This window comes from Manacus candei, unplaced genomic scaffold (genome assembly GCF_025592945.1).
Source record: "Manacus candei isolate 608988 ecotype Guabito, Panama unplaced genomic scaffold, ASM2559294v1 h1tg000005l, whole genome shotgun sequence".
In the NCBI taxonomy this organism is placed as follows: Eukaryota; Metazoa; Chordata; class Aves; order Passeriformes; family Pipridae; genus Manacus; species Manacus candei.
In genome coordinates, this window is record NW_026138053.1 from 15,988,962 (window position 1) to 16,015,667 (window position 26,706).

At 37.7% G+C, this 26,706-nt stretch overlaps 1 protein-coding gene across 3 annotated transcripts in view; it reads right to left on the reverse strand.

The window, feature by feature from the left end:
* The window catches only part of FRRS1 (ferric chelate reductase 1), a 152,287-nt gene that overhangs the window by 39,254 nt on the left and 86,327 nt on the right, over positions 1-26,706 (reverse strand). For 2 of the 3 annotated variants that reach the window (XR_007907128.1, XR_007907133.1), the window contains 3 exons: positions 19,885-20,047; positions 18,425-18,523; positions 8,433-8,600 (listed from right to left, as the gene is read on the reverse strand). The gene's annotated coding sequence lies outside the window, so the exon portion shown is untranslated. The remainder of the gene's footprint in view (positions 1-8,432; positions 8,601-18,424; positions 18,524-19,884; positions 20,048-26,706) is intronic. The other variant, XR_007907132.1, reaches the window with a different exon arrangement.

Below are 26,706 nucleotides of genomic sequence, written 5' to 3' on the forward strand. Positions count from 1 at the left end.
GGCATTTACTGACATGAGCAAAATTATAGTGTGCAGGGGGAGCCCTGCTCTCTGTTACAGAGAAGATGGCATTCTCACCCCTAAATTACTTTGAATATGCCAAGCACTAGCATTTTTTGTATTCAGCATAGCCACAGTCTGTCCAAGATAATTCAGCACAGTGCTAATGTGAAAGCTCTTATAGAAGTTTTCGTTACCATATTTGGGTGGCTAAATTGCTGCAAAGATCAATAAAACAGTGGGCCTGCTCAGTTTATTGAAATAATTTAAAATATGGCAAATGTCCTATATTGTCTTTTTTTTTAAAAAAAAAATTAAACTGAAGTAGAAAAATCCAGTATTGGTTGGATCAGAAATGAATATAAGGGTGAAGTCTGTAGGTAGATGAGAATCGTTTGACTAAATATTTTCAATTAAAAATGTGGCATTTTCAGAGCCAAAACATTTTGTGAAAAAGAAACACTTTAACAGATTTCTTGTTTAAGAGAAATCGAAAAATATATATAAATATCTAAATAGCTTATGTTGCTTTTTCAGAACACAGAAAATACTACTTTTGGTTAGAAATTCTTTTTATATCTGCACATATGATCTTAGAATATAAAAAGAGGATAAGAAGTAAATTCAGTATTTCAAAGTCGTTTGAATTATATGTTTCAATTTTCCTGACTGCATTTTTTCATAATATAAGTTCATTAATATTTTTGAGGGTCGAAATTTCATTGTGAGAAAGAAGGTATTTAAATAGTGAAAGGGAAGAGAATTTCCTGCCCCGCTGTAAAAAAAATTATTTTTATTAGAAATTGCTTGGCTTGTTTTAAACCATATACAAAATCATGCTTTTTTATTCACTACAACTAATGCATCACTATCTCCACAATCATGGCTTTTGTGGAATAAATTTTGTATGTAGGGGAGAAAATTGTCACGAATCATTTCATTTCCAGCAGGTGAGTCGCCTGTAGAGCATCTTGTACACAAAAAGCCTTTTAAATGGCTTCTCTTTTGCACTTACGTAAAATGCACAATTGTTGGGGAAAAAAAAGCTAAGTGAGATAATGACAGGCAGGCTCAGCATACAAGAACAAGTAGGAAAATTTCTTTTCCAAATCCAACGTATTTGGCAGTCGGGTCCTTGGAACACATATTAGCTGGCATTTATATTGGAAATCAGAAGAGTGTTCTGGTAACAAGTACAATCTTTTACATTCTGTCAGAGCCCACAATATTTATTTTGTTCAGGCCAACCATCCATTTCTCACTTTGTGTTAATATTTCCTGAGCATTAGCTAGAGACCCAGCTGGTAGACATAGCAACATTAAAACCAGGTAGAAGCACTAATGGAAGAGCTGAAAAAAACAACAGCATAAGAAAACACACAGTTTCACCAGTGAAAAACTACAGCTGAATTTTTAAATCCTTCCTGGTTCATTGAATAACATGAGAAATTTAGGTTTTAGAAATAAAAGGCCAATTACCTGAAATCCATAGGTTAATATTAATCTTGTAAATCAGCCCATAGTTCTCAGCAGGAATTTTCCCACATGATGGTAATGAGCTCTATAATGACTTGGTGGATTAACTACATGGAATTTTAATCGTGTCATATCTGTCCAAATCCATACAATAATTTAATTTGTGTCCAACATGCTATTTTCTCCCTCCAAATCAAGCCTTTTCCCTCCAAATAATTTTTCTTTGATCTTTTCACTACCACTGAAAAAAGATTTCCATACTGGGATCTCCCACCATGCTGTCTGCACTTGACAGTGTGCCACCCACACAGTTTTGTACAAGTGTTAAGCCTACAGTATTCATAAGCTCTCTAAACTGCAATTCAGAATATTTTCTACAGCAGATGTTTTTCCTTGCCTCTGCTTTCATATTTAGTAAGATTTTAAAAAAAATCAGCACATATTAGAAAGATGATAGAAACATAATTGCAGCCAGCTGAAGACTGGAAGGAAAACCTCCATTCAAGGACATCTGAACAATCACCATCCTGGTCTAAGCCCAGATGCTAAGAAGTGAGAGTATCTTCTACCCCCCATTACTTCCACTGAAATAATTAAGAGAATGGGGGCTGTTTGTTGCATATCTTCTGTATTTGTATTGCTCCAGTCTTTGGATGTGTATATACAATGTATATACTTATGTGTACAGATAAAATAACCAAAGATGGGCCATCCTGTGCTATGTACGCAGTGACACGTGAGAACATTTGAGTTTGTAGGTGGGGACAGTGAGACTCCTGCTGTGCCCTTGAAAACCTACATCTCCTGTGTGGAAACAATTTGTTCATCTTTTTTTATATGGTGAATCATTAGGGTTTTCCACTGAACTCAAAAATGTTCAGACTACTGTATTCACTGCACTTGCTTAAGTGTTCCCAGTAAATATGGTCACAGTGCACAGATCACTTCCTTCTTTTGGGAGCAGGTTGGCAGCAAACCAGTGAGATTCTGTTGCAGGGTAAGCTTTAAGTCTAAGACTCAAATCTACATTAAAATATATAGGAGGGAGGCTTATATATGTCACTATTTTTCTTTCCCACTCTTTCATAACTTTGTGTAGTTAATGTATTGCTGTATATCGAATTCATCCAACTGGGTTACTTATTTTTACAACAAGTGAAAAAATTCAGCTGATAGTGATGAACTTTAACACCTCTGTTAAGATAAAAATGTGTTACACTGCCAGAAAATTAACATCTAATGGTTAATGACAGTATTAAAAAGGGAATCTCCCTTTTTAAGATGAGAGAACCAAGTATTCCATTCACACCGTAAGACTAACGGAAACCAGCTGGATTTTTGTCTAAGATAAAACTTAAGGAACCCCAAAACCAGAAATACAAATAGAATCCACATAAGGAAGAATGCATATAGCGCTAAAATCAGAGGGATGATTCAATAAATAAATATAGCAGGAGGTAGGATTTTGTTTGCAAGGCCACTGCAGGGGTTCAGAAAGAAGCAAAACTCCTGGGCAACTGCATACTGTCAGGTAGTGCTGGTCGTTATCATTCAGACAACACAGGAATCTTTATCTGTAGCTTAGGGGGGATTTTAAGTAACATATCACTCCATTTTATGGAAGGAAGGCAGAAAAATTTCTCAAAACAAACATTGTCTCTGTAGTCTCCATGACCACCTCTATTGAACTTCTCACACAAATTATTTGTCCTGTAGCTCAGAGTTCTCAGCTCAGTTGTGAGCTAGAACAAGCAAGTGAATAAATTATTTTCAGTACTAAAATATGAAAGTCAAGTCACAGCTCTGTTTTAATTCCATTAACTTTTATGGAAGCTAGTTTTGTTAAGTAAATTTAGCTACTGGATTTTAAAGCAAAGACTCTAGTATATCATGGCATTGCTTAATAGTCTAGCAAAGTAATGTTAAACAAGATCATCAGCTTTAACCAGGAACCACAACAAGTAAAGCAAACTGAAATGTGCTCTGAGTAAAACACAGGAAAAATCTCAAAAAAATATGTGCAGAAAGCAGAAGCCAGAGAACTAAATAACCCCTCACAGCACTTTATTGAACTGATTATAGTTGTCATTTGTTCTCTTAACTCCTGCTGAGAAAGTTACCAGAGTTTTAGAAGAATAAGAAGTTGTTCAAAGTACAAGTGCTGTGCTGAAAAACTAATCTGTTACTTGCAAATAAAGAAAAAGCTAACATTTGGTGTTACTTAATATTGTTTACATGCATTGAAGTTCTTATTACTTAGCTAGAGAAACAGCTTCAACACTCATTTACTGAGAAGTAATTTGTGCTCCTTACAGTAACGTGCTCCCATCGCCAGTTTTATTAGACATCACAAGAACTTACGAGAATATAAAAGTTAAAAATGAAAGGGTAATCGACCAGAAGAGGGAGTCAAAAACCCCACAAACCCAGGAATCAGTTATCTGAAATGTAAATGTAAGACCACTTAAATTAGCTGAGATCAGCTCAGTTGTTTAGAGCCTGGTGCTCATAATGCCAAGGTCACAGTTTTGATCCTCACATGGGCCATTCACCTGAGAGTTGGACTTGATGATCTTTGGGGGTCCCTTTCAACTCAGAATATCCTGTGAAATCTGACTCCCAGTTATTCATTTCCTACCAATACAATTCTCAAATGGGCCAGAGTCCAGGTGGTCTTATAGCTGACCAATAAATACAAACACATTTGTGTTTGATCTTTGAACCAGTTTCCCCTCTTTATTTAAACAAGGTCCCCATTGATGCTAGCTGAACAAGAACTCCTAGAATTTTCTTCCTTTGTCTTCTATCTTGTTTTAAGAGGTTTTATTAGAACTGCCTTCCAGTAGATATTGAATTTATTAAATAAATTCAAAAATTCATGTTACCACACCCAGTGCTGATTTAAACAATTGCAATTCACTAGTAATAGATTTAAGAAGTCAGCCACTGGTGTGTGACATAAATTAATTTGTACCATTCTAATTCAATACCATTCTTTATCACCAAAGATATAAAAATTTCAGCCCTGGAATAAGTGTTATTCCTTATTTCACTGTACATTTTTTACTGAGAAACAAACAGGTCTCGAGAGTTAAAATTTAAAGAAATACACAGAAATCATTGCCATACTTGAGATCCTAATTTTAAAATCTCAGCCTTCTATTCAGGTACACCCAATGTGAAAGGGAAACATTAAGACTTCATTGATTGTGAACACCTTAATACCTCTGTTATGAGAGGAGTTTCACCAACATTATCTTGTGCATACTTCACATCAGACTGAACATTAGCGTGAATGGAATTACAAATCCAAGAAAAATAAAAATTTACCTTTTTACTTTTTGTTTTGTTTTTTTGTTTGGTGTGGTTTGATTTTTTCCCCCTATTTCTTTTTCACTTCTTTCACACACTCACAAGAGCTTTAAAAGCCAGTTTTGGAAGAAAATATTGCATACTTATTTCTCCCATAAAATCCGAATTTATGGAAGCTTGGGATTTAAAAATAAAAAATACTCAGGGATGCTTAAGTACATCTTGTTGAATCTAAATGCTGTTTCACATCCTATTATGCAACATTCAACAGGGACACAGGTGAAACAAAGAGGGCTTCAAACATATCTTACATACATTCCAGTTGACTGGCCACCTGCCAGCGTCTGCAAGCAGATTACGGAGGCAGAGCCAGGCCCTTCCCACTGTTGCATAGCAGGAGAGTGAGAGGTAGTGGGGATAAAGTGAAATAAGAGAGGTTCAGGCTGGTTGAAAAGACAGACTTTCTGACTGTGAAGTTGTCAGGTAGTGAAGCAGGTCCTCACCTGGAGTGCTGTGTACAGTTCTGGGCCCCACCATTTCAGGATGTGAGGGCACTCAAGTGCATTCAGAGGAGGGCAACCAAGCTGGTGAAAGGGCAGGAACATCCTGTGAGGAGAAGTGAAGGACTTTGGGCTTGTCAACTTTGGAGAAAAGAAGGCTGAGGGGTCACTCACTGCCCTCTACAGCTTCCTGGGGAGGAGAAGTGGAAAGGGAGGTGCTGATCTCTTATCCCTGGTATCCAGTGGTAGGACACACGAGAATGGTTGAAAATTGTGCCAGGGAAGGTTTAGACTGAACATTAAGAAGCATTTTTTTACTGAGAGAGTGGTCATGCACTAGAACAGGCTTCCTAGAGAGGTGGTTGATGCCACAAGCCTGTCAGCATCTAAGAGTTTGGGCAATGTCCTTAATAACATGCTTTGACCCTTGGCCAGTCCTGAACTGGTCAGGCATTTGGACCAGATCATTGTTATAGGTCCTGCCCAATTAAAATATTCTGTTTTAATTCAATAGGCCTAAAATCTTCCTGATCTTAGCTAGATCACCAGACCACTACAGCTAAGACACACAAGCTTGTGTAACCAACTTCACCCAAAGGAATGGTTTCATTTAGCCTTCCCAGCTCAAATAACCAGTCACCCACTTGCAGATAGCTCATACAAAACAGTCTTTAGCACAAGTCCGGAGTGAGGCTTGAGTCATAACAAGAAAAATTAAACATTCTGCTTCATGCATTTCCATGTGTAATTACCATTATAGATCCGAGTTGAAGGTAGTTATACAATTTTTTTACACATTTCTCTCCCATGCCTTCAGTGTCAGCCATAATTAACAGATTCCAAGAGCACTGACTGCATTTGATTTCAACTGCAAACACACTCTGTTTGGGGACTGACCAAGTCCACTAATATCAGGGAGCTGCATAATTATCCTGGAATTGTAACAGAAAATGTAAGCTTTAAGTGCCAACAGGACAACAGGTAACTGACACATCCAAGTAACTGCGGTCACTTCAGTTTACACTAAGTGCTTTTCCTCTCAAATACATCTTCCTGCCAAAGACAACTGAATATTTATTTGCCTAGAATTATTCAGTGTGCATTGTATATCATTTTGCTCATGTGTACAAGCTACTGCACTGATACTTTAAAATCCTAGAGAGACAAAAAAATTAAATAATTACTATAGAAAAAAGTGCCCCTCACAAGTGCAGTAAACTGCAGAAGAATTATCATTTTTCATTCATGCTTATATGAATTGGTTATGCAAACACAGGAGTAGGTATTTATTCATATTTATTCTGCACATGTTGCTGTGAAATAAGCTCCAGAGAAAGACTATTGAAGCTGAAGTGCTACAAGAAAGTCTCACATATTGTATATTTTATGTCTCTGTAGAGCTACCACACAGTAATGACTAGTAGAGAACTGCACAGAACAACCAAATCTCTCCTGAATATTTCATCAGAGATATCCATCTCAGAATTCTTAACAAATTTTGGACAACTGTGTTAAATTAATTTATAAAGTAATCTCTCTGAAATGTACTTCAGAAGACTCACTCTTCCTGGTTGTCTCAATAAAAAAAAAAAAAGTAGACAGTCATACGCAAAACTAAGTCAAGAAGCATTATTCACATTAATAGGTAATATTCTGCTTGGCTGATAAGCACATGAGTATTCATCGGCTGAAAAGAAATAATTTAGCCTGCATTTTTTGTTACTTATTTCTGTTTGGTGAAATGAAATAAGGATATTAATCTGGTGCAATGGAAAACAAAAACCAAAGAAGCTGTTTAGACTAGTAACACTTTACGAAGTGGATACGGGTCTCTGTGAGAGTTTGCACTATTCACCGTTAATCTGGTCTTATTTTATTGCTAAGCTTCAATTAACACCTCAGGAAAAAAAAACAGTTCATTGCAAGGTTTTCATCAGGGAAGCTATACCTGTGTACTGATCTCTAGCAGCCGTAATGGTGTACCAGTGCTTTCTCTTACAGCAGTTATTCCCATCAGTGTAAAACTAAGTCTTGGAGAGTTAAGTATTCTACATCTTCGTAACAACAGATGAAAGTCTCATCTGTTGAATTTCTGACCACAGTTCAATAGAGGCTGGCATTCAGTCTGTAAAAGCAAGATGTCCTAGCGATGCATACAGATTTACTCTTCTTAATACTATAGGATGTGCTTCAGTACTGTCTTCCTCTCACCATGTCTGTTTGGGGAAGGTTCACAACTCTTACTGCTCTCTTCATTCATTCCATGCCTATAGGAATGGACCACAACATGCATGGGCATGTCCCTGTGTATTTAAGATATTTCATTCCATACCCACTCCATAGCACTGTGGGAATCTGAACACATTTTGCACAGTTTTGTGGGCTGGTTTTGTCTTGCTCTTTTTTTTCCCCTCAAAATTATATCCTAGGGTCATCAGCTTTGTGCCTACTGCTGTTCAGAACAGTTTGTCCCAACAAGGAAAGATGACACCAAGGAAAGAATTGTTTACTGCCATATAGAAAAGATTTCAAATGGAGCCTCCTTTAATGGAAGCAATTTTAATAATTATCAGCCAAGATATCTAAACTGACAAAAGTACGGTCACAAAATTACTGAATTTAACAACACATTTCTCACATTTCTCTGAAATTAAAAATTAATTGGCAGATGCCAAAGGGGGGGAAAAAGTGATGTCACATATTGCATCTTTTTATGACAGATGGTTTCAAATGGATTAATGAGGTGAGTGCTGAATTTCTAGGTTGTGGTTAATATTTAATCTCCAGCCAGCAGATACCTCTAAGATTTTTACATCTGAGTGGTCAAGAAGCCTACCTAATGGAACTGTTAAAAGCACTATGCTAATTTGAAGAGTATCTGCCAAATGAAAAAAAAATTAACAGATATTGGAAAGTTGAGGTGGGAAGAGGACAAGAGAGATCTTGTCACAACACTGGTATGGAAACAGAAATTCAATACATTTTTTTCCCATCTGAGAAGCAGAGGAGAGACATAGAAACTACATGAGTTCATATTATTCTATGTCAGACAAATTAAGAGAAAGAAAAGGATCAGTAAAATAAGTAATTCCCCCCCTCCCTTCCCCTTCATTTCTAGACAATTTTAGAATGGTAAAAACTTACCACCTCATACAAAAAAGGTGCCAGAAAGCAGCTCTGTGGAGAAGAACTTGGGGGTCCTCATGGACAATAAGCTGTGCATAAGCCAGCAGTGTGTCCTTGTGACCAAGAGGCCCATGATGTCCTGAGGTGTACTAGGGAGAGCAGCAGGTCAACACTGTACAACAGTATCTACAAGAATTAAAAAATGAATGAGAACAAAGTCAAATGAGAAACATTAACATTCCTAGTGCAAATATTTACCATCCTAAAAAAAATAATTTTATCAGGACATTTCATTTCATTATCTTACTATTGTATTTATTCTTTTCCTGGGATACAAATTAAAGTCATTCTGAAGTGACCTATTGTTATATTGAACATCCTGAATTTCTCCAACAAATGGAAAAAACAATGCCTAGTCACATACTCTCATACTGTAGCTATTATTGTACAGTATCTGGTTCACAGAGAGCCTGCATAGGCCACAGGTAACTCCATGACATATCCTAATCTTGGAAGAGTACAGGGAGTATCATTATTCACTAATAAATCAGGAAGAAAGAGATTGAAAAACAAATTATTATCTATAAAAAGGGAAAAAATTTGCTGATTATGAGGATAACAAATTTCTTTTGGTTTCAAAATCCTTAAAGAGAATACTGCTGAGTAATTTGTGACAAAAGAAAAGAATAATACTCTTCATTAGAACTGCAGTCCATATATCTATACACCCCTCTTTACAAATTCTATATACAAAGCATTCATTTCTACAAATAGCTGTCACACAAATTGTTATGTAATGTATTTTTTTAAGTCTTTAAGAAGAAAAAATACATATACATGCAATATACATAAATATAATACATAAAAATGTTCCATATATCTTTAGTATTTTCTATAAAATAGATTTTCATCTAAATAAAATGCAGAATATGCTCCTTGATGGCTGGCAATATCTACAGCCTTTGACAGATTTGTGCTCTGTTTCAGCATATCCCAGGTAGACATTCAAGAAGTAAAATAATTAGCCAAACTGGAATACACGGTGATTATCCAAAATGGTACTTAGAATTCTGCTCTAATAAATGTGATGAAACCCTTAATGATTTCAAGCAGCAAGGGGAGGGGGAATTGAGGGAAGAGAGATTGAAGCTGTTTTCATTATGAAAACCGACAGCTCATGGTTCCATTTTCACCCCAAACTGCCATAGAGATTAATATTTTTCTTTCAAAGCCACATTTTTATAAGAGATTACGTTTTCCTAAGAAAGCAGAAGAGCTCCATTCAAAGACATTCCCATTTGTTGTTGTCAGATTCTGCCTAACTGGGCTGAAAGCCTACTGTAGCTCTGCGGATCTGTGACCTGCACTTCACTCCCTCCAGGCACTATAAATAATTTCCATGGAAACAGCACTGAAGAAGATATCTGCAAGCCAAGAGATATCTATAGACTTTCTGTTAGATTTATGTCTTTATTTTTTCTCCTACATTTTCTCAGTTAAATACAACATTAAATACATTTATTCTATAAAATATGTTACATACAACATTAAAGTTATAAAAGAAATGAAAGATACAGGGGAAAAAAATGAAGGAGATTCCTACTCCACCATATGTATGCATCTATAGATTATCTTCACATCCTGCATTCCCCTTTGTCCTGAGGAAACAGTACATTGCATCCACACTGCATTTTTTTCGCACATGGAAGGATTCTCCCTTAGTCATAAGATACCAAGAGGTATATCGGAATATCATAGGGTAATGAAGACTGTTCTAATTCACACCTTGATGAGGCTGAGAAGAAGATACATGTGAAATCACAGCTGAAGGGCTCTGAAACAGCCACATCAAACCAGGAAGGGAGGAACTGAACACAGCGGAATACACGGCAGCCTTGCCAAGTGCAAATCCGCAGCTCTTCAGGCCTAGATGTCAATTCACAAACAGTGAGAGTCAGCTAACTTCCCAGCCACTTCCCTTTCAGCAATGGAAAGATAATGCTCAACATGAGCACTTAGCAAAGATAATCTGGAAATCTACTGAATTCTGTCCCCTCATGATCCTCCAATTAATGACAGCCCCTGTATATTGGAGGTGTACAGTACTCCCTCTTTCTCCTCCTGGGCACAGTTTGCCCTCCCTGCGAACTGTACAGCCTGCATTGGTTTCTTTTTCCACTGAAAATGCAGATGACTAATCCCAAATTATAAAAGTCTCTTTATTCCAAGATCAGTCTACAGATACGGGGAGAAACAGAGATTGCCTTTTCTCTCCTTTAGCTGGACTTATACAACCTGCCTGTAGCTTAGGGTAAAAAGGAAGTGAGTCAAAGCATCAACTCAAACACAAGCACCTAAGGAGAAATAACTGTAATCACTGCTCTGGTTTTGGCTTTTCAGTATAACAATAGCTGTCATTGAAAATAACAATAAATTTAATTAATTATTCTGAGGTGTTTTTGCAGCTTTTCCCCTCCATGCTCCTCCTATAGGACATATTTTATCCTCACACAAATTTTGAGTGCTGACTATGAGGTTTTTCTTCACTAAAACACATCAGATTCCATATAATCGTCTACATTTTTTTCCTGTTTATTGTTCTCACGTCAGGAAGAATTCACACAGTTCATAGTAGTAGTATCGACACTGGGATTAAAAATAATGGCCTAGGCTTCCTCAAGCCACCGCTATAAAGGAAAGGTTGCTTACTACTACATAAGTTTTTAGCTGTACTCATCATTTAAGGCTTCTCTCTTTAGTGTAAATACTAGAAAAATACTTGAGAAGCCAAGACTCCCTTGGAATGTTTTGAGCCAATGAAGTTTAGAAAAATATCAGATAGAAGCTAATTCATCATAAGACACACTTGTATTTACATCTTCTGATAGCTACTGATATCCAGATTGCTGTTCAACTCATGCTTGAGTTTTTAGGTCCAGTAGCTAAAGGAACAGGAGTATCAAGATTAGAAGAACTATTTCTTGTTTTCAGTCTAAGATATTCCAAAGGTGGCTATTTTTTAGATTGTTCTCAGATCCCACCTCTACCTGTCAGAATTCTTACTGTAACTACTTAAGACGCTACCAAAGTATTTAACATCATGTATATTACTTAACTTCTCTGTGCCTTGTCTTACCACTCTAAAATTAGTATCTCATAATAATTACCAATCTTCTTTCACAGAATTATTAAGAAGGTTAATTAATTAATGTTTCTAGCACTCCTGAGATTCTCAGATAAAAAAGCAGTACATCTGTGAAAGGCTTTGGAGAAACTTTGAATTCACTGTCATAATTACAATTAAATCAAGGAGAAATTTTACATTGTTATTCTCAGATTCTCTTTAAGTTCACTATTTTATTTTTTCCTGCAAGTTGCCATTTGCTGCAAAATATCTATAATATCTATTCAAAACTCTAGAACTTGCTTTAGAAAAAAAGTAAATTGCATCCAACACACCTTAATCAATTATGTATCCAGATAACACAGGTGAGGACAGATGTTTTTGCCATCACCCCTGTAGACTCAACACCTCTTGCCTCTTTCTTTCCTTGATTAGCCACATTAGACCAAAAAAAGATTCATATAAGCATAATTATTCCCTAGCTCCTGACACCAATAAGATATCTCATCAGAATCTGCTCACTGGGAACAGCTACTCACAACAATATATATGAAATCTACACTGATCTTCCTGCCATTGTACTTTGACATTCAACCCTTAGTTACTCCTGCAATCATTTTGAATTAACAACAGAGAAACAAGTTATTTTGTAAAATATGGTCTAGACATTAAAAAAGTAATAGTCAAGAATAGATGGATTAAGAAACAGTAAAAAAAAGTAAAAGAAGAAATTCAATTCTACTATATTGTGTATATAAAATGTATGCTGACTTCTTTCTGGCAGTTTTCAGTGGAAAGATAGTCCTTTCATTCAGCTTACTAACTGAATGTTCCCAAGATACATTCATTTAGTGTCTGTAGTAATTACCTAATTAGAAATCTTATAAATTATAGTAAGACAAATAATGTTCAGAATTCTGCTCATAATTTAAGATCATGACATTTGATTCATCAGAAATTGCAAACTGTTATTAAAAATATGTGGTCTTGTTTCAACTTTCTGAATACCTGTTTATTAGCTAATCATATTAAATAGCTTAATATTCTGATAATTACTTAAAAACTTACCTTTGAAAACTAAGTCTCCAGAAGCATCATATGCAGGTTTGGTCACTGAAATATACACCTTCAAGAACTACATGCGTTTATGACAACAGCATGCATGCTTTCAGTATTCTCTTAATTTATATTTACCACTGAATCTGAGGATGGTTCTGACCGCTGTTATATTCAGGGTAACCTCATACATTTATTCTACTAACCTGAATTGGGTTAGCTTTAGAATTCAGTTTGGACTTACTTTTATTATTGAGGATGCTTTAGCCGTAGTAATGTACTTCACTGTCACACAACCAAACTGTATTTGCCCTATATGTAAGTACATACGTATGAGTTCATATTTCTTGTTTCAACTTATGATCTGATGTGGAAAAACAGACCAATTAGGTATTCCAGTGGCTTCTACCAGAGCATCCTGAGCAGCACCACTGTGAACCTCATGCTGCCACTGCAAGATCACCACACAGTCCCATCTTGGACAGCCCGAGGGAGGCAAATGGGACATAAGCCACTGGCAAAACAGAACTGCCTCTGCAGCAGCTTTTAAAAAATTAAAAATCAGTTTTCTGCCAACTGTTCTCAGCTGAAAACTTTTTGACTTAGTGTTTAAGCCAACTATGAAACTCCCACATACAAAGCCACCTTCTGATTTGTTCTGCTGGAGAAAAAAAACCAGTAAAAGTATTGTTTGTGGCTTCCACTTTGTGTGGTTATTCAAACCCATGGAAGTTAGTGCATACTAACATGCCTGAGGAAATTTTTCCCTTTAGTGCCTTTTTAAGTTTGCACAGGCCTTCATCTGTTCCTTGCTAACTCATTCCCTTTGAAATAGAATACGAAGAGATTATGCCATTGCCCCTTCATTTTGGGCCATATAAGTTGCTGCAGCAGCAGCAGGTTATTAAGCTTTTAACTCCACTAGCCAGTGGGGAAAGCTTAAAACATGAAACAAACAGAATTATAGGCAAAAATTAAAGAAAGTAAAAAGAATTTTAATAAATTTTTCAGCCTTTTTTAAGGGGCTGGCTCATACTGTTGAAATGAATAGAATATTACAGTATAATAATAAAATATTATTAAAATAGCAATTTACAGATTAATAAAAAGTAATAATAGTAAAAATTAGACTATTTTATATTCTACATTATATTATATATTATAGTATAATAGTAATTATAGTAATAATAAATACTATTAATAATAGTAAAATATTAGTAACCAGGCAGACATCCTGGTGGGAATATGTTATAGAACTATTCTATAACTACAGAACTATTCCATAAAAGGCTGGCTGATGTTTCACAATTGCCAGCTCTTGTTCTTGTGGGAGACTTTAACTTACCAGATGCCTGCTGGAAACTCAACATGGCAGAGAGGAGGCTGTAGAGGAGATTCTTGGAGTGCAAGGAAGACAACTTCCTGACACAGCTGGTAAGTGAGTCTATGAGGGGTGGTGCCATGCTGACCTGCTTTACAAACAGAGAAGGGCTGTGGGGAATGTGGTGGTCAGAGGCCGTCTTGGGCATAGTGACCATGAAACGATTGAGTTCTCAATCCTCGGTGAAGTAAAGAAGGGAGCCAACAAAACTTCTACCCTGGACTTCCAGACTGCTGCCTGTTCAGGACACTGGTTCAGAGAGTCCCATAGGAAATAGCCCTTAAAAACAAAGGGGTCCAGGAAGGCTGGACATACTTTTAAGAAGGAAATCTTAAAGGTGCAGGAGCAGGCCATCCCTATGTGCCAAAAGACGAGCCAGCAGGGAAGACTGGCCTGGCTGAACAGAGAGCTATTACAGGAATAAGCAGAAAAAAGAGAGTTTATGACCTTTGCAAGAAGGGACAGGCAACTCAGGAAGAAGAGAGGGATGTCATTTGGTCATTGTCTCAGTTTGAGACAATTTGGAGGGGTGGAAATCTCAGACAGAAGTCTCCTCCTTTCTCCAATACAGAGAGAGAGACCAAATATGCCTGGATGTAAGTGAAAAAATAACTCTTTACCAAGAACAGTAATAACAACACTGACAAAACTGGCTTAAACAAGCACATGAGGAGGAACTTCCCAAACTCCTCCCACTAGACCAAATCGAGATGGCGACCGGCCTTCTCTACCCAGAGAAAACACACGTGGCCACAGGACAGAAAAGACGGCTGCCCTTCCACGTGGTTCGCCTCCCCTACACCAGGAAAACATGACAGGAATGGTTGGAGAGTCAGCACTGGCAGGAAATGGCAGATAGCTGAGATTAAATACTGGCAGATGCTGGTGTGGTGCTGGAGTGAGGCTGCAGTGCTGGTACAGGCAGCCAGAGCTGGGCTTAACCTTAATAATTCTATGATTCTATATGTCATTTTCATTCTATTTATAGGACCAGAAAAATTTCAATTCTATTTCTAGCGTGCTTTTTGATACTAGTTACTACTTTCCTGCAGTATGTAAAATATCTGAAGAAATTTAACATAGTAGTACAAAAATTGCTTAAAGCATTTGACAGGTCTTAGAAATAAATATATATATGATTTATAGATTTCTAAATGACATTTGTATCTTGCTTAAAATAAATGGAACGTTTATATATTATTATAGTAATACATGCCTATATGTTATACATCTAGATACACTGTATATTTATGTTAAAATATCCTAAATATGTGTGCCTATTTTAGGGGAACTCATTATAATGTGATCCATAACCTTTAGGAGTATCTTAGATTCCCTCTGAATGTATAGAAAACAATTAAAGATACTATCAGAGTTATGTAAGTGTCATAGTCATGATGAAAATACAGAAACACAAAGATGCACCTTCACAGCACTGATACAGAACATTTAGGGTGACTTAACAGAGCCTTTCAATACCTGCAACAAGGTTCTTGGGAGGACAAAGTTTTTTGCAGAGATGCCTGGCAGGAGGATGGGAGACATCAGACATGAACTAAAAAGGAAGGTTCTGACTTGATCAGGGAAATAGTTTCTGACAGTGATAGGACACGAAGCAGCAGAACAGGTTGTCCAGGTAGCCCAATAAGTTTCCAGACTTGAAAGTTTTCAAAACCCTGAGAAACCTACTTTGAACTCAGTACAGATCCTGGACTGAGAAGTGGGTTGGACTGGGTCCTGGGTTCTACTCCCTGCATGATTTTGTGAGTCTATATATGTCTATGAATAATTTCTTATACATAGATTATGAAGCATTCCAGATGCTGGACTTTTAATTTTTTTTCCCCCTACAATTCAGATTTTTGAAATGAGAAAAAAATCCCAAGGATATATAGAAGAAACATACTCTAAGTCTTGGACAGCTTTGGAAGAGAGCTGACAGATGGTCATAAACACGTAATTGTGACAGAGATGCTACTTGACTCCTGCACTGTGGTCACTTCCTCTGAAAGTATTCTTTAATACAACCCAAAGCTGTGGTTTAAGCTTTGACAGGGCAGAGCACAATGCTGAGATTCACAGTTTCAATTCAGAAGTGATAGGTAAGAAACAGTATAGGCCAGTCTCCACTCTGGTATTTACACCTCTGTGCATTCAGACCTTCCATATCTGTTTGTATTTATTCTAACTACCTGTTTGACACAGTTGACCTACCTCAATAAGTTCTCTCTCAAGCCAAATGAAGCATAAAGTTTAAATGAAAAACAAAAGCTGCAGACATAGTCAAGTTATTGGAGTCTTTAATTACAGGATGAAAAATCCAGTTACTCTCACCATGGTTTCTAGTGCCTGGCAATTTGTAACTCTGGTAACACACATGTAAAATTATGGCTGCCAGCAACCCATGAGCACCAGCTACAAGCTTCACACTTCAGCTGTGGGTTTGCAGTGGCCTGGTAACTAGTTGATACGCTCCTATTCTCAGATGACTCTCATCTTTTACAGATATTAAATTCTGTGGTTTAATTACTAAACAGTCTTTCACAATCTTCTTGCTCTGAGTACTCAAATCATCTGGGATTAGGCTATAATTAATTATGAACAGCATTCCTTACAAGCACACCCACTTTCATAAACAAATCTAGTTCTTGCATTGGGTTTTGATCATCACAGATAAGCATGACTTATGTTTGGGCTAAACAGGCTTCAGTCAGTGGTCTCTTCCCATCATGGCACAAGTGGGTCACTGCAATATCTTAGAAAGTAGGCTGCCTTCTACATCATTCCTAGACACAAAAAACACTTAAGTCGTCAGAGTTCTCCTGTAATTGGGCATGACATAAGCCTCAGGCTCCTACTACAGTGTTTTTACAAAGGACAGTATAATGCTACAATCTTAAATGGTAGTGTCTAGGATTATCTTCATGTTGGATTTCAGAAAAATGATAGCTAAAATGTTGCAGAAGGGAATTAAAACACAACTGTTTTATATAAGATGTGAAACAAACAGATTTATTATATAGCTTTACATAGTTTAAAAATGCTTCTGTGAATAAATCATAGGAGTTCTGTTTGTGAGGATGTACAGTATCTCAGAAGCAGTGACACATATATATTCACTGAAGCAGAAGCCAAGCATTGTTTACATAACTCCCTTTCAAAAAAAAAACAACCCAGAAGACTTGCTTTCACTTAGATAGTCACACAGCTGCAGAGCTTGTGCAAAAATTGAAGTTGGGGGGGGGGATTAAGAGCAGTGCTGTTGAGTTTTTCCCCTAAACACTCCTTAATTTTTGTCTCATCCTGCCCCCTGGTGGGAGCACAGGTCTGTTGGTTTCACAGAGGCACATTTCTACAACGCATCCCCAACCTGCACGGCATTTCACAGATTTCACAGAGTATTCTGAGTTGGAAGGGATCCACAAGGATCATCGAGTCCAACTCTTAAGTGAATGGCCTGCACAGGGATGAAATCCATGACCTTGGTGTTATTAGCACCATGCTCTAACCAACTGAACTCAGTGTCTGTCACTTCACATGGGAAGGATTTAAGTGAATACTAAGGGAAATACAACAGTATTATCAGCTAATAAAATAACTGTGTTATCTAAAACTTGACAAATCACCTGTAGATATTCACATTGCAATAAATATCCTTCCTATTCTAGATAGATATTTAATAGTCATGATTAAATGAGAATGGATAGTAAATTATACATATATATGTATAGATAAAGAGAGAGAGAGGGAGAGAGAGAGAGAAAAGCATTCAGTGTTTATTATTCAGTGGTGTTTTAGTTGGACCTCAAGATTTAGCAACATCTATAACATGAGAGAGAGCTTATCTACTTAAAGATTACATAAATTCCTTTATTTCTAGAAGGATCAACAAAGATGATAGCACAGACCTGCTGTGGGTTACAGCTTGGTAGTTGAAAAGGTACTTTAGATCTAACAGGTAAGAAGAAGAAAAGCAGAATCAAAGGTCTTAACACTTGCCATCCATTTAACTGCTGCAATTCTACTCTCACTAAATGATTGCCTCTAAGAGTTAGAAAACAAGGTACTACCATGGTAAGTAAATGCTAATTTTAACCTCTTCAGCACATTCAGCCATGTTTAGATTATTTTTGACACATCTGTATTGTAACCTCGACTCCTTTAAGCTCAAAACACTTCTGTAATCCTCATGAACTCCCTCAGGCAGCCAGGTCACCCACTGGCATTTCAGCTGTCTCTTGCCCCTAACTCTGGGTGCTGTAGACTATTGGCTGCAGGCAGCACATTCTGCTCTGGTCTACACTAGAGCTGTAGTGGAGGTGGAAAATATCATTCAGCCCCACTCAGTTCACTGAACAGACAGTGAAAACAGCAGCACTGCAGTCTCTGAACACACCAGTCATTGAGGCAACAATGTTTGGCCGAGGTGCGACACTGGAGTATACTCACCTCCCCGTGCTCCAGGAGCTACCACGGGTATATCTTGATAAACCAGATCAGTCTCAGTGGCAGTCACAGCCCTATCTGCCCCGCTTTCTTCAGGTACAGCTGTCAAAAACCAAATGGATTCTTATACCTTTCCTTGGTTTCCTATCACAGAGAGCAAGAGTCACTGTATGTATATATGCAAACTGATAGAAATACTCAGTCATGTTTTCACCCAGACAATACAAATGAGAAGTTACTGTAGAGGCATATGCCAGAACAAAATATTAAAACACCAGAAAATATCAGCAACCATAGCAGAGGTTTTATGATTTCCATATACATTTTGGCCTGGATTCTCAGCTGGTATAGAGCAGCGTAACTTCCACTGCCTTCAACTTAACTGTTTTGCACTCACCAAGAATCCAGCCGCATGTGCCAGCTTGGGACAAAAGGAGATTAGACATTTTATGCAGTTACATAACAATTTGCCTGAGTGGTGAATTTACAAGTTGCAATCAGATGGGTCTACCCTGCAGAGGCAGCCCTGTGAAAATACCTCAGGCTGTGTGACACAGAACTACATAATATCCCTGACTGATCAAAAACCCCTAAGAAAGGGTGGGTTGCAAATTAAGATGAACTGCCAACTGTAGTCTAAAACCAAAACGTTTAGAGAACAATTTCTTATGACTGTGTATTACCATGGGACAACCTTTTCTCTACTTAAGCACCCAGTCCAGACTAAGTTGTGCTAAAACATTTAGGAATTATGTTTTTATGAACCCCAGCTACTGGGGTATATAGGATTGTGCTTTTAGGGCTGTTTGATGGCTTATTTTAATTATGCTCTAGCCACACTGTTAAAACCTGATGAGATCTCAGTTTGATTAAGTTCAATTAAATTGCCAAGGGTAATGTAAGAGCTATAAAGTCTAATTAAAAAAAAAAAAAAGAAAAGAGAACTTCACTCTTCTTATATGGAAAAACAAAAAGGATTTTTGTTCACCTCCAGTGATTATAATTGATTTATACAAATTTATATTCTCAATAATTCAGATGAGGACTTGATTCCGCAATCCCTGTTTATGTCAAACAGCATATACTCAGGTGAATAATAACACTGATTTTAATATTGTAACTGCACACGGGAAAAAAGTAGGAAATTTTGCGAGGTGAGAAATTATCTAATTTTTTTGGTATCATGCTTAAAAGTTGTTTATCAACCCCATAAGCAATTTACTTGACGTTCTCGGGGAAGAGGCAGATAGTCAAAACCTGCCTACTCACAAACATCCTGGGAAGTCAGAGCAACCTTCCTGAAGCAAACCAGAGATAGCACAGATCTGTCCCACCTCTAGGTGACGGAAAGGACCCCTCGGAGCCTAGCTTCTGTTAAATGCTGCAGGAGCTGCAGAATGGACAAAATTCCCACCTGAAAAATTCTTGGGCTTTCAAGACCTCTCTGTGGGAACTACATTTACCTGCTGTGATGCTCCAAATTTCTTGCCCCAAGACCAAACACAGAGTTGGAAACAACAGAGGGAGGTGGCAAAGGCTTTGGACATAGCTCCCAGGCATGCTGCTTCACATCTTGGGGTTGCTGACCAGGAGAGCTGACTTCTTTCATCAAAACAAAAGATACAGCTGGGGAAAAAAAAGGCAAGTTTTCAAGATAAATGGCCCTTAATGGCTTTTATGTGCCTCCAAATTTTTTTTCTCAACCAAATAATCTGTCTATTATAAGGTATTACCCTCTGCCTATTCATCTTGCATACTCACCAAGCACTTAAAGAAAAACCTCTGTCATTAGAAAACAGATTCTCTTAAAAGAAAAAGGACTGGTTGATACATGTGTCTTGTCTCTAGTCAGTTTTTGCTGTGGACTGCTAGTGGTCCTCCCTCATCTCAGCAGCATGCAGCAAAACTTGTATCTGTTTTCTTTCACTGATATCACACAGGACAATTTCTAGAGTTCTGCATTTCCCAGCAGTGTTAAGTACAGCATGAACCATCAATACACCTCTATGTGTGTGCTGAAAGTGAAACCAGTTGCCCTGACAAATACCAGAAAAGCAAATTCCAGCTGTGCAAAGTTTAAAAATCAGTTCCACTCACATTCTCTTAGGCTGCATCAGACACAATATTTTACTACACAAAGTAGATTGCAAATATTTGTTTTCACTATAAAAGAAACAAACTGGAGATAATTAAATATCCCACTGCCTTTGGAAAATGGAATAAGAGGCTGAGAGGGATATCTGTACTCAGGCCAGGGACCAGGAATATAACCAAGGAACCTGTCTCACTTGTAGCACAAGGCACTGGTTTGTATTTTCATTGCAAGCTGTGATCAGTGGCTGGGCTCTCACTCCCTGTAGCCTGACTGGCAGTGAATTCACCTTCTGGAAAAATTCCCTGTAGAGATTTTGTGGCAATGACTAGTGGGGATGGTCAGGTTATCCATTTCTTCAGATTCAAAGTGCTTTAAGCATTATGACCAAAGGGTGAATGACCCAGTCCAAGAATTAAATATCATTAATACTTGTATATTTTCTGTCTCCTAAGTAACCACTCTTCTTTCTTATTTCAGAAGATTTAAAATACAAACACGCACATGAAAAGGTTAAGGCAAAAATACACATTATTTCCTTCAGAAGGATGTGTGCTGGCCAATGCCAGACATGTTTCTTTGCCATAGCTTGTAACCAGCAAGTGCTAGAAAGACATTTGCATCACCTCACTGGAGAGATGTGAGTGAACGTGCTGGCTACATTAGGGAGCTCCCATCCAATTCACATCCTGGATGGAACCGGCTGGAACCGGCTGGAACCGGCCCCGGCCGCCCCTCAGCCCCCGCTGCCCCCCCCCCCCACACCCGGTACGGACAGACCCGGCACAGAGAATATTCAGGGCAAAGGGCATTTTCCGGAATTCAAAAAAGTGAAACTTGCACGGCTTAAGAATGAAAATAGTCTCCTGGTTTTCCTCCATGAAAAGTGCCAGTTTCCCACACTCGCAGAAGGGACTTCTCTTTAGGAATTTTGTGAAATTTGTGTGATCCCTTACAGTCCAAGAAACTTGAAATTGAATTCTCCTTAGTGAAATGAGTCATTGCAATCTTTCCCTGTCACGATCCTAATCATATCCCTGTCTGACCACCTGAGTTGGTCAAAACTACAATGAAAGAATTATACCATCAGTTGAAAAGCACTTGCATGAAGGAAGTGAATGGAATTTGAGAAATACAGCCATTCCCAGGAGGCAGCTGTATTGCCTGTTAGCAGCTAAAGAAGCACCAAAATTTCCAACCTGGTTCTCCTAAAACAGAGCTTTTACTCCAAGAGAGACTGTGAACTGATAGCTTTTTATCTTAATTCGGGGTGAAAATAAATCTTAAAAGAAAAAAACATCACTTGAATGTTTTCCTGGAGGAAAGTTGCATTTCCCAACTGCCTTCCTATCTCCTTTGAGCAGTCCCTCTTTGCAAGAGCACTTCTACAAAAGCTCTTCCAGGGTAGGATATTTTATGAAATATGTATATCACCCATAACATACATCTTAGGTTGCCCAGCGAGTAATGAAATTCTCCCCTTGGATCAGTCAAACACAAACGTACTTCAACAGAGCAGCAAACAAGACGGCTGTTCCTATCCGCTGCTTCTCCAGGACACACTGCTGGAAAAATGCTCACTGCTCACTTCAGAAAGTTAGCAGGTTGTTAACAGGACAATAAAGGATGTGTAAATATGCAAATAAGTGTCTAATCTATTTTTTATCTATGACCTATTCATAAACTAAAAAATAACAGCTTGAAATTAATCGTTGAGGGTACCTAGCATACTAAGAGGGAAAAAAGGCAGCCAGAATCAAAGGAAGATTCTGGACCTACTTTTTAATCTTTGCTATGTTTTTAATATGGTTAACATATAAGGTCCACAAAGGGCCATTAAATCCTCTGATTTTACGTTTAGAAGCCCATAGAATTTCTTCAAAACCAACAACCACTCATTTTTTATTTGAAGCAATTTAAAGTTCATCTCCTCTTTCCTGGTTCCTTTCAGTCATTAATACATCTGACTTACAAAAATTTCACCTGAAACACCACAGACCCATACAAATAAAATCATGAGTCACCTTTTTTACTGTAGAGGGATTACAAATAGGAATGTTCCTCCTAACATGGCTGTAGAATTGCAGTCCAGTTTCTTAGTGCTCAGGGTCAAAGACCTGGATGCTTCCATCTGAGCAGAGGTGAAAGTTTAGAGAAATCATAGTTTATAAATCACGTGGCATGTGCCCTCAGAGCTAAGAGTTGTCAAGGAGCCCAGTTTCCTTTTCCTACCTTCATCACGTGTACCACGATTATTGTTTATTTCTTCTCACCAGAAGTGCAAGTTTCTTCTCCTGATGCTGTTTGATACAGTTATCAGATCTACACAAGTTATATTATGTGAAAATTGGGACCTTCATTAAAGCAAAGTAATGAGGTAATTTTTATACTTGCATTCAGTTACAAAAAATACATCTATTTTAACAAAGTAGTTTATACGCCTAGGGATGATATCATTCCTTTGTTCCTGTGACTTCTTCAAGAGAAAAAAAATGTTCATTGTACTACAGTAGTGATTATGTCCCCCTAGCAGTGTCAGACTATGCTAGGCACAGTAAATGCATGAAATAAAGTCACTTCCTGCCTCAAAGAGGTACACTTTAAGCATACATGACAACAGATGGAGAAAACCCTGAAGTATTAATATTGCATGCACCAGGAGGGATTATTTTCACTGTGTGTGAATTAGACTGTATGCTGTTGCTACTTGTACTGAAAGTCCTTGGTCCAAGACCACATCTTGCAGGACTGGAGGTGGAATTAAATTTTCTTTCAAAGTCTGCAGATTGAGTGCTTCCTCCCACACACTTCATTATACTGCTGTCAAGGTTCATTCTCACTGGCATTGTCATTTTTATTTTGAAAATGTTTTCAGATTGCAAGAGGCGGCAATGGGAAGAATCACTGACACAGATTTGGCATGCTTTTCTGTAAGCAGTAGAAGAAAACTCTGCCTGCATTGCAGGCGTGACAATCAGCATATCCCGTGGGTAAGAGTACTCATTTCCCTCATCTGAAAGCAGCACAGAATATAGGTGTACTAATAGTCTTCACTTGCCCTGTATTGGCATGCCAGTGGTTAGCAAAAAAGGAAAAGGAGAACTTAGTAAAATCTAGCATGTTGTCCTCAAATATGCAAGGTCTGGAGCATTTCTGCAGCAAACTACTGACCTGAAAGTCCAGATGGTTTGTAAGTATACCCTTAAAAGTGATTTTCACTCTGGCCAAGCCACTTCAAAATCTGTGAAGCTGTTCTCTACTGAGAACAGTGTTTGGCACATCTCAAACACATTGTAGAATGGACTTCATTTTTGAGAAGCTTTGTTTCTTCTTCTTATGCCTAATACATTTGAACTTCCACAGAAGGACTAATCAAACCAAAAGAATACTCTGTCATAGACTGTGTGTGGACCAGATGTGCTTCTGTTGATGCTGCTGAGAGGATTTTTCCCAGTGGATTTGAATTGGGAACATGAAGAGGCCATATGGTAGCAAAAATAATTTACAAAGCACCTTTCATCAACAAATATCACAAAGGACCTTGCAAATCACCTACTGTACAGAAAGAATTTCACTCAGAACTGAAATGCAAATATCTTTGGGGTAAAACTTGGAAATACATAATAGCACACAGTAATGCTATAAGACAGTTTCTAATTAGTAGTGAAAAATAAAGTCATAGCAAACTGAAATCATGAGAGGAACACAGGCGGGCAAGTGGCAATCTGCACAGTCTCACCCTATATGTGAAACTAGTTTCTTCTTTTGATAAACGCAACTCTGATAATATGATCTGCAAATATAGATATTGAAAAAGAACATAAGACTAAGCAGATAACTTCATTTTAATTTTGCAGACATTCACTGTACATATGCACAGTAAATGTGTATACATCATCTTAATCACCATGTCCCAGAAGGTAATGTGACCAAGAAAAATCATACTATCTTTTGTATTTGTTATAGGAGGGAGTTTGGGAGGCTCTGGAAGTTTCCAATACTGTCTTGAGTGTCACTACTAAAGTTAGAATAATCAAGAAAAGATATTTTTTTCAATTAAAATATAATTTTCTATCTATCCATCTTGGGAAAAAAATGGACAGTAGGAGAAAGAAAACATGAGAGACTGCAATATGCATCAAGGTCAGCAAAGAAAACAGTCATAATTTTCAAATAAAACTATGCAAAATTCCTTTAGTGAGGTTTATCTGCTGTAAGAAGGCAATTCTAGATGCTGTTCAACAAATCAAATGAATATTAAGTAGATATACAACATAATTTATGTTGTATATTTATAGAGCTCCCAGAAGAACTTACTACAAAATTATTCACTGCACTTAAAATGAAACTGGAAATGTAGCTTTATTTAAAGAGATTTTTGAGACAAGGATTTTCAAAAAATCCTGAAAATTCAGCTGCTGGGTTGCTAGAGCAACCCATCAGACCCCTATTATTTGTAAGATCTCTCAGGAACAGAAAGGAAAGTCAACTTTCTTCTGAAGCCCGCTCTTTTGCCATAACACTGAGCTGTCCTGGATAGGTTTCACAAGGAAATATCCACTTTTGGTTTTTCTCTAGTTCCAATGCTCTTATTTACTATCACAACTAATAGAACCAGAATAAGCCGGAATCTTGTCTTTTGCGAGTGCTGGGGTAGAAACTCACAATGAGTGCAGTCTCAAGCATGATGCTTACACAAATACAAGAATAAACATTATTGTTCTTAGTTCTTTTCAAAGCAGTCCAGTGAAACATGGCTTGACAATCCCTGCTTTACACTGGAGACTACCTCCTTTTCAGGTTGCAGGAAGTGCAGGCAAAAGAGTCAGTTCTGCTTACAAACTAGGGTAAAATGTACTGTAACTGAGATTTGTAGAGCCTGAGCCTGTCACAGCAGCAATGAGAGTTTGCCATTCCAGAAAACAGTTGGACTTAAAATGTATTGCACTCCTATTCCACCCAGGTACTCAGAAACTGGTAGTCTTCACTCCTCTTTGCAGCACTTTTTGTTTCTGTACGTGTTCAGGATTGTTTAGTACCCATGTCCTTGAAATGTCTAATTAAACCCTAAGGAGACTGAGGAGTCAGCAGATGTAACAAGCATTAATTCAGTCATCTCTGTTGGCAGAAAAGCAGTCGATGTTCAAGTGCATTACAGCCATTTATCATCTGCTCATCCAGGAAACTATTTCTATGAACTTGTGAAAGGAACATTTTCAATAAACATAAAAATAAAACCATTGGAGCAGCTTGGCTTGTGGAACTTCTCCCAAACTTGAGAACTACCAGCAAACGGAGGTGCAGTCTCAGCATAGATGTGAGGCATATTCACAGCAGCTGTGAATGTCAGGTGACTTTGTGTCTCCTCATTGTCTTCTCTTCCTATCTCCTAACAGTACGTGTCCTGAAAGCACATGCTTGCTTCCCCAGGACTGCATGGCTACCTCTGCAGAAGCAATTCTGAAGAGTTAAAAACCCAGCTCTTTTCTTTCACGACCAGTACCAACCAGTAGATCCAGAGAAAACAGTTCCTGCACAGTGATCAACTTATCCTTTGCCAACACCAGTAAAACAATGTTACAGGAAGATGCAGGCTGATATTTTGCCACAGAGACAGCACTTTTCTATCACACAATGAAAAGGGACATTAGCTTCTTAGATGCCCAAGTAAATCATCTTTTATCCAGACATGTTTTTAAGCTTTTCTCTTGAAAAACTAGCATGCACATGGCTTGTATTTCCCATTGTATCTAGAGACATATTCTGAATTCTGCTTTTGAGACTGCTGTAGTTACAGATTAGGTCTTGATGACAAGAAATTAGGAAAGTAGAGGGTAGGACTTGCTAGAAGAATTTATACAGCTGACGACAAAATACAAGACTTCAGGTTCTGAAAGGGTGAAGCAGAATTGTTTATCTCTGATGCCACATAGAAAAGATTTCTGAGCCGATTTATTGTGTAGCTTTTGAAAGATCAACACATGTTCACAGAACAAAATCACTGTTTTCCTTTCTTCTTCTCAGAACCAAAAACCTATATTTCAAAAGCCACTGCTGAAGTGGAAGATCAGATGAAAAGCTTGATCCCTGACTCAGTTTTCAAGGGCAGGTTTCTTGCTACTTAACCCAGGAATTTTCCCAGTTTTCTGTTGCATTCTATGCTGCCATCATCTGGCTCTTTTCATAAAACCTG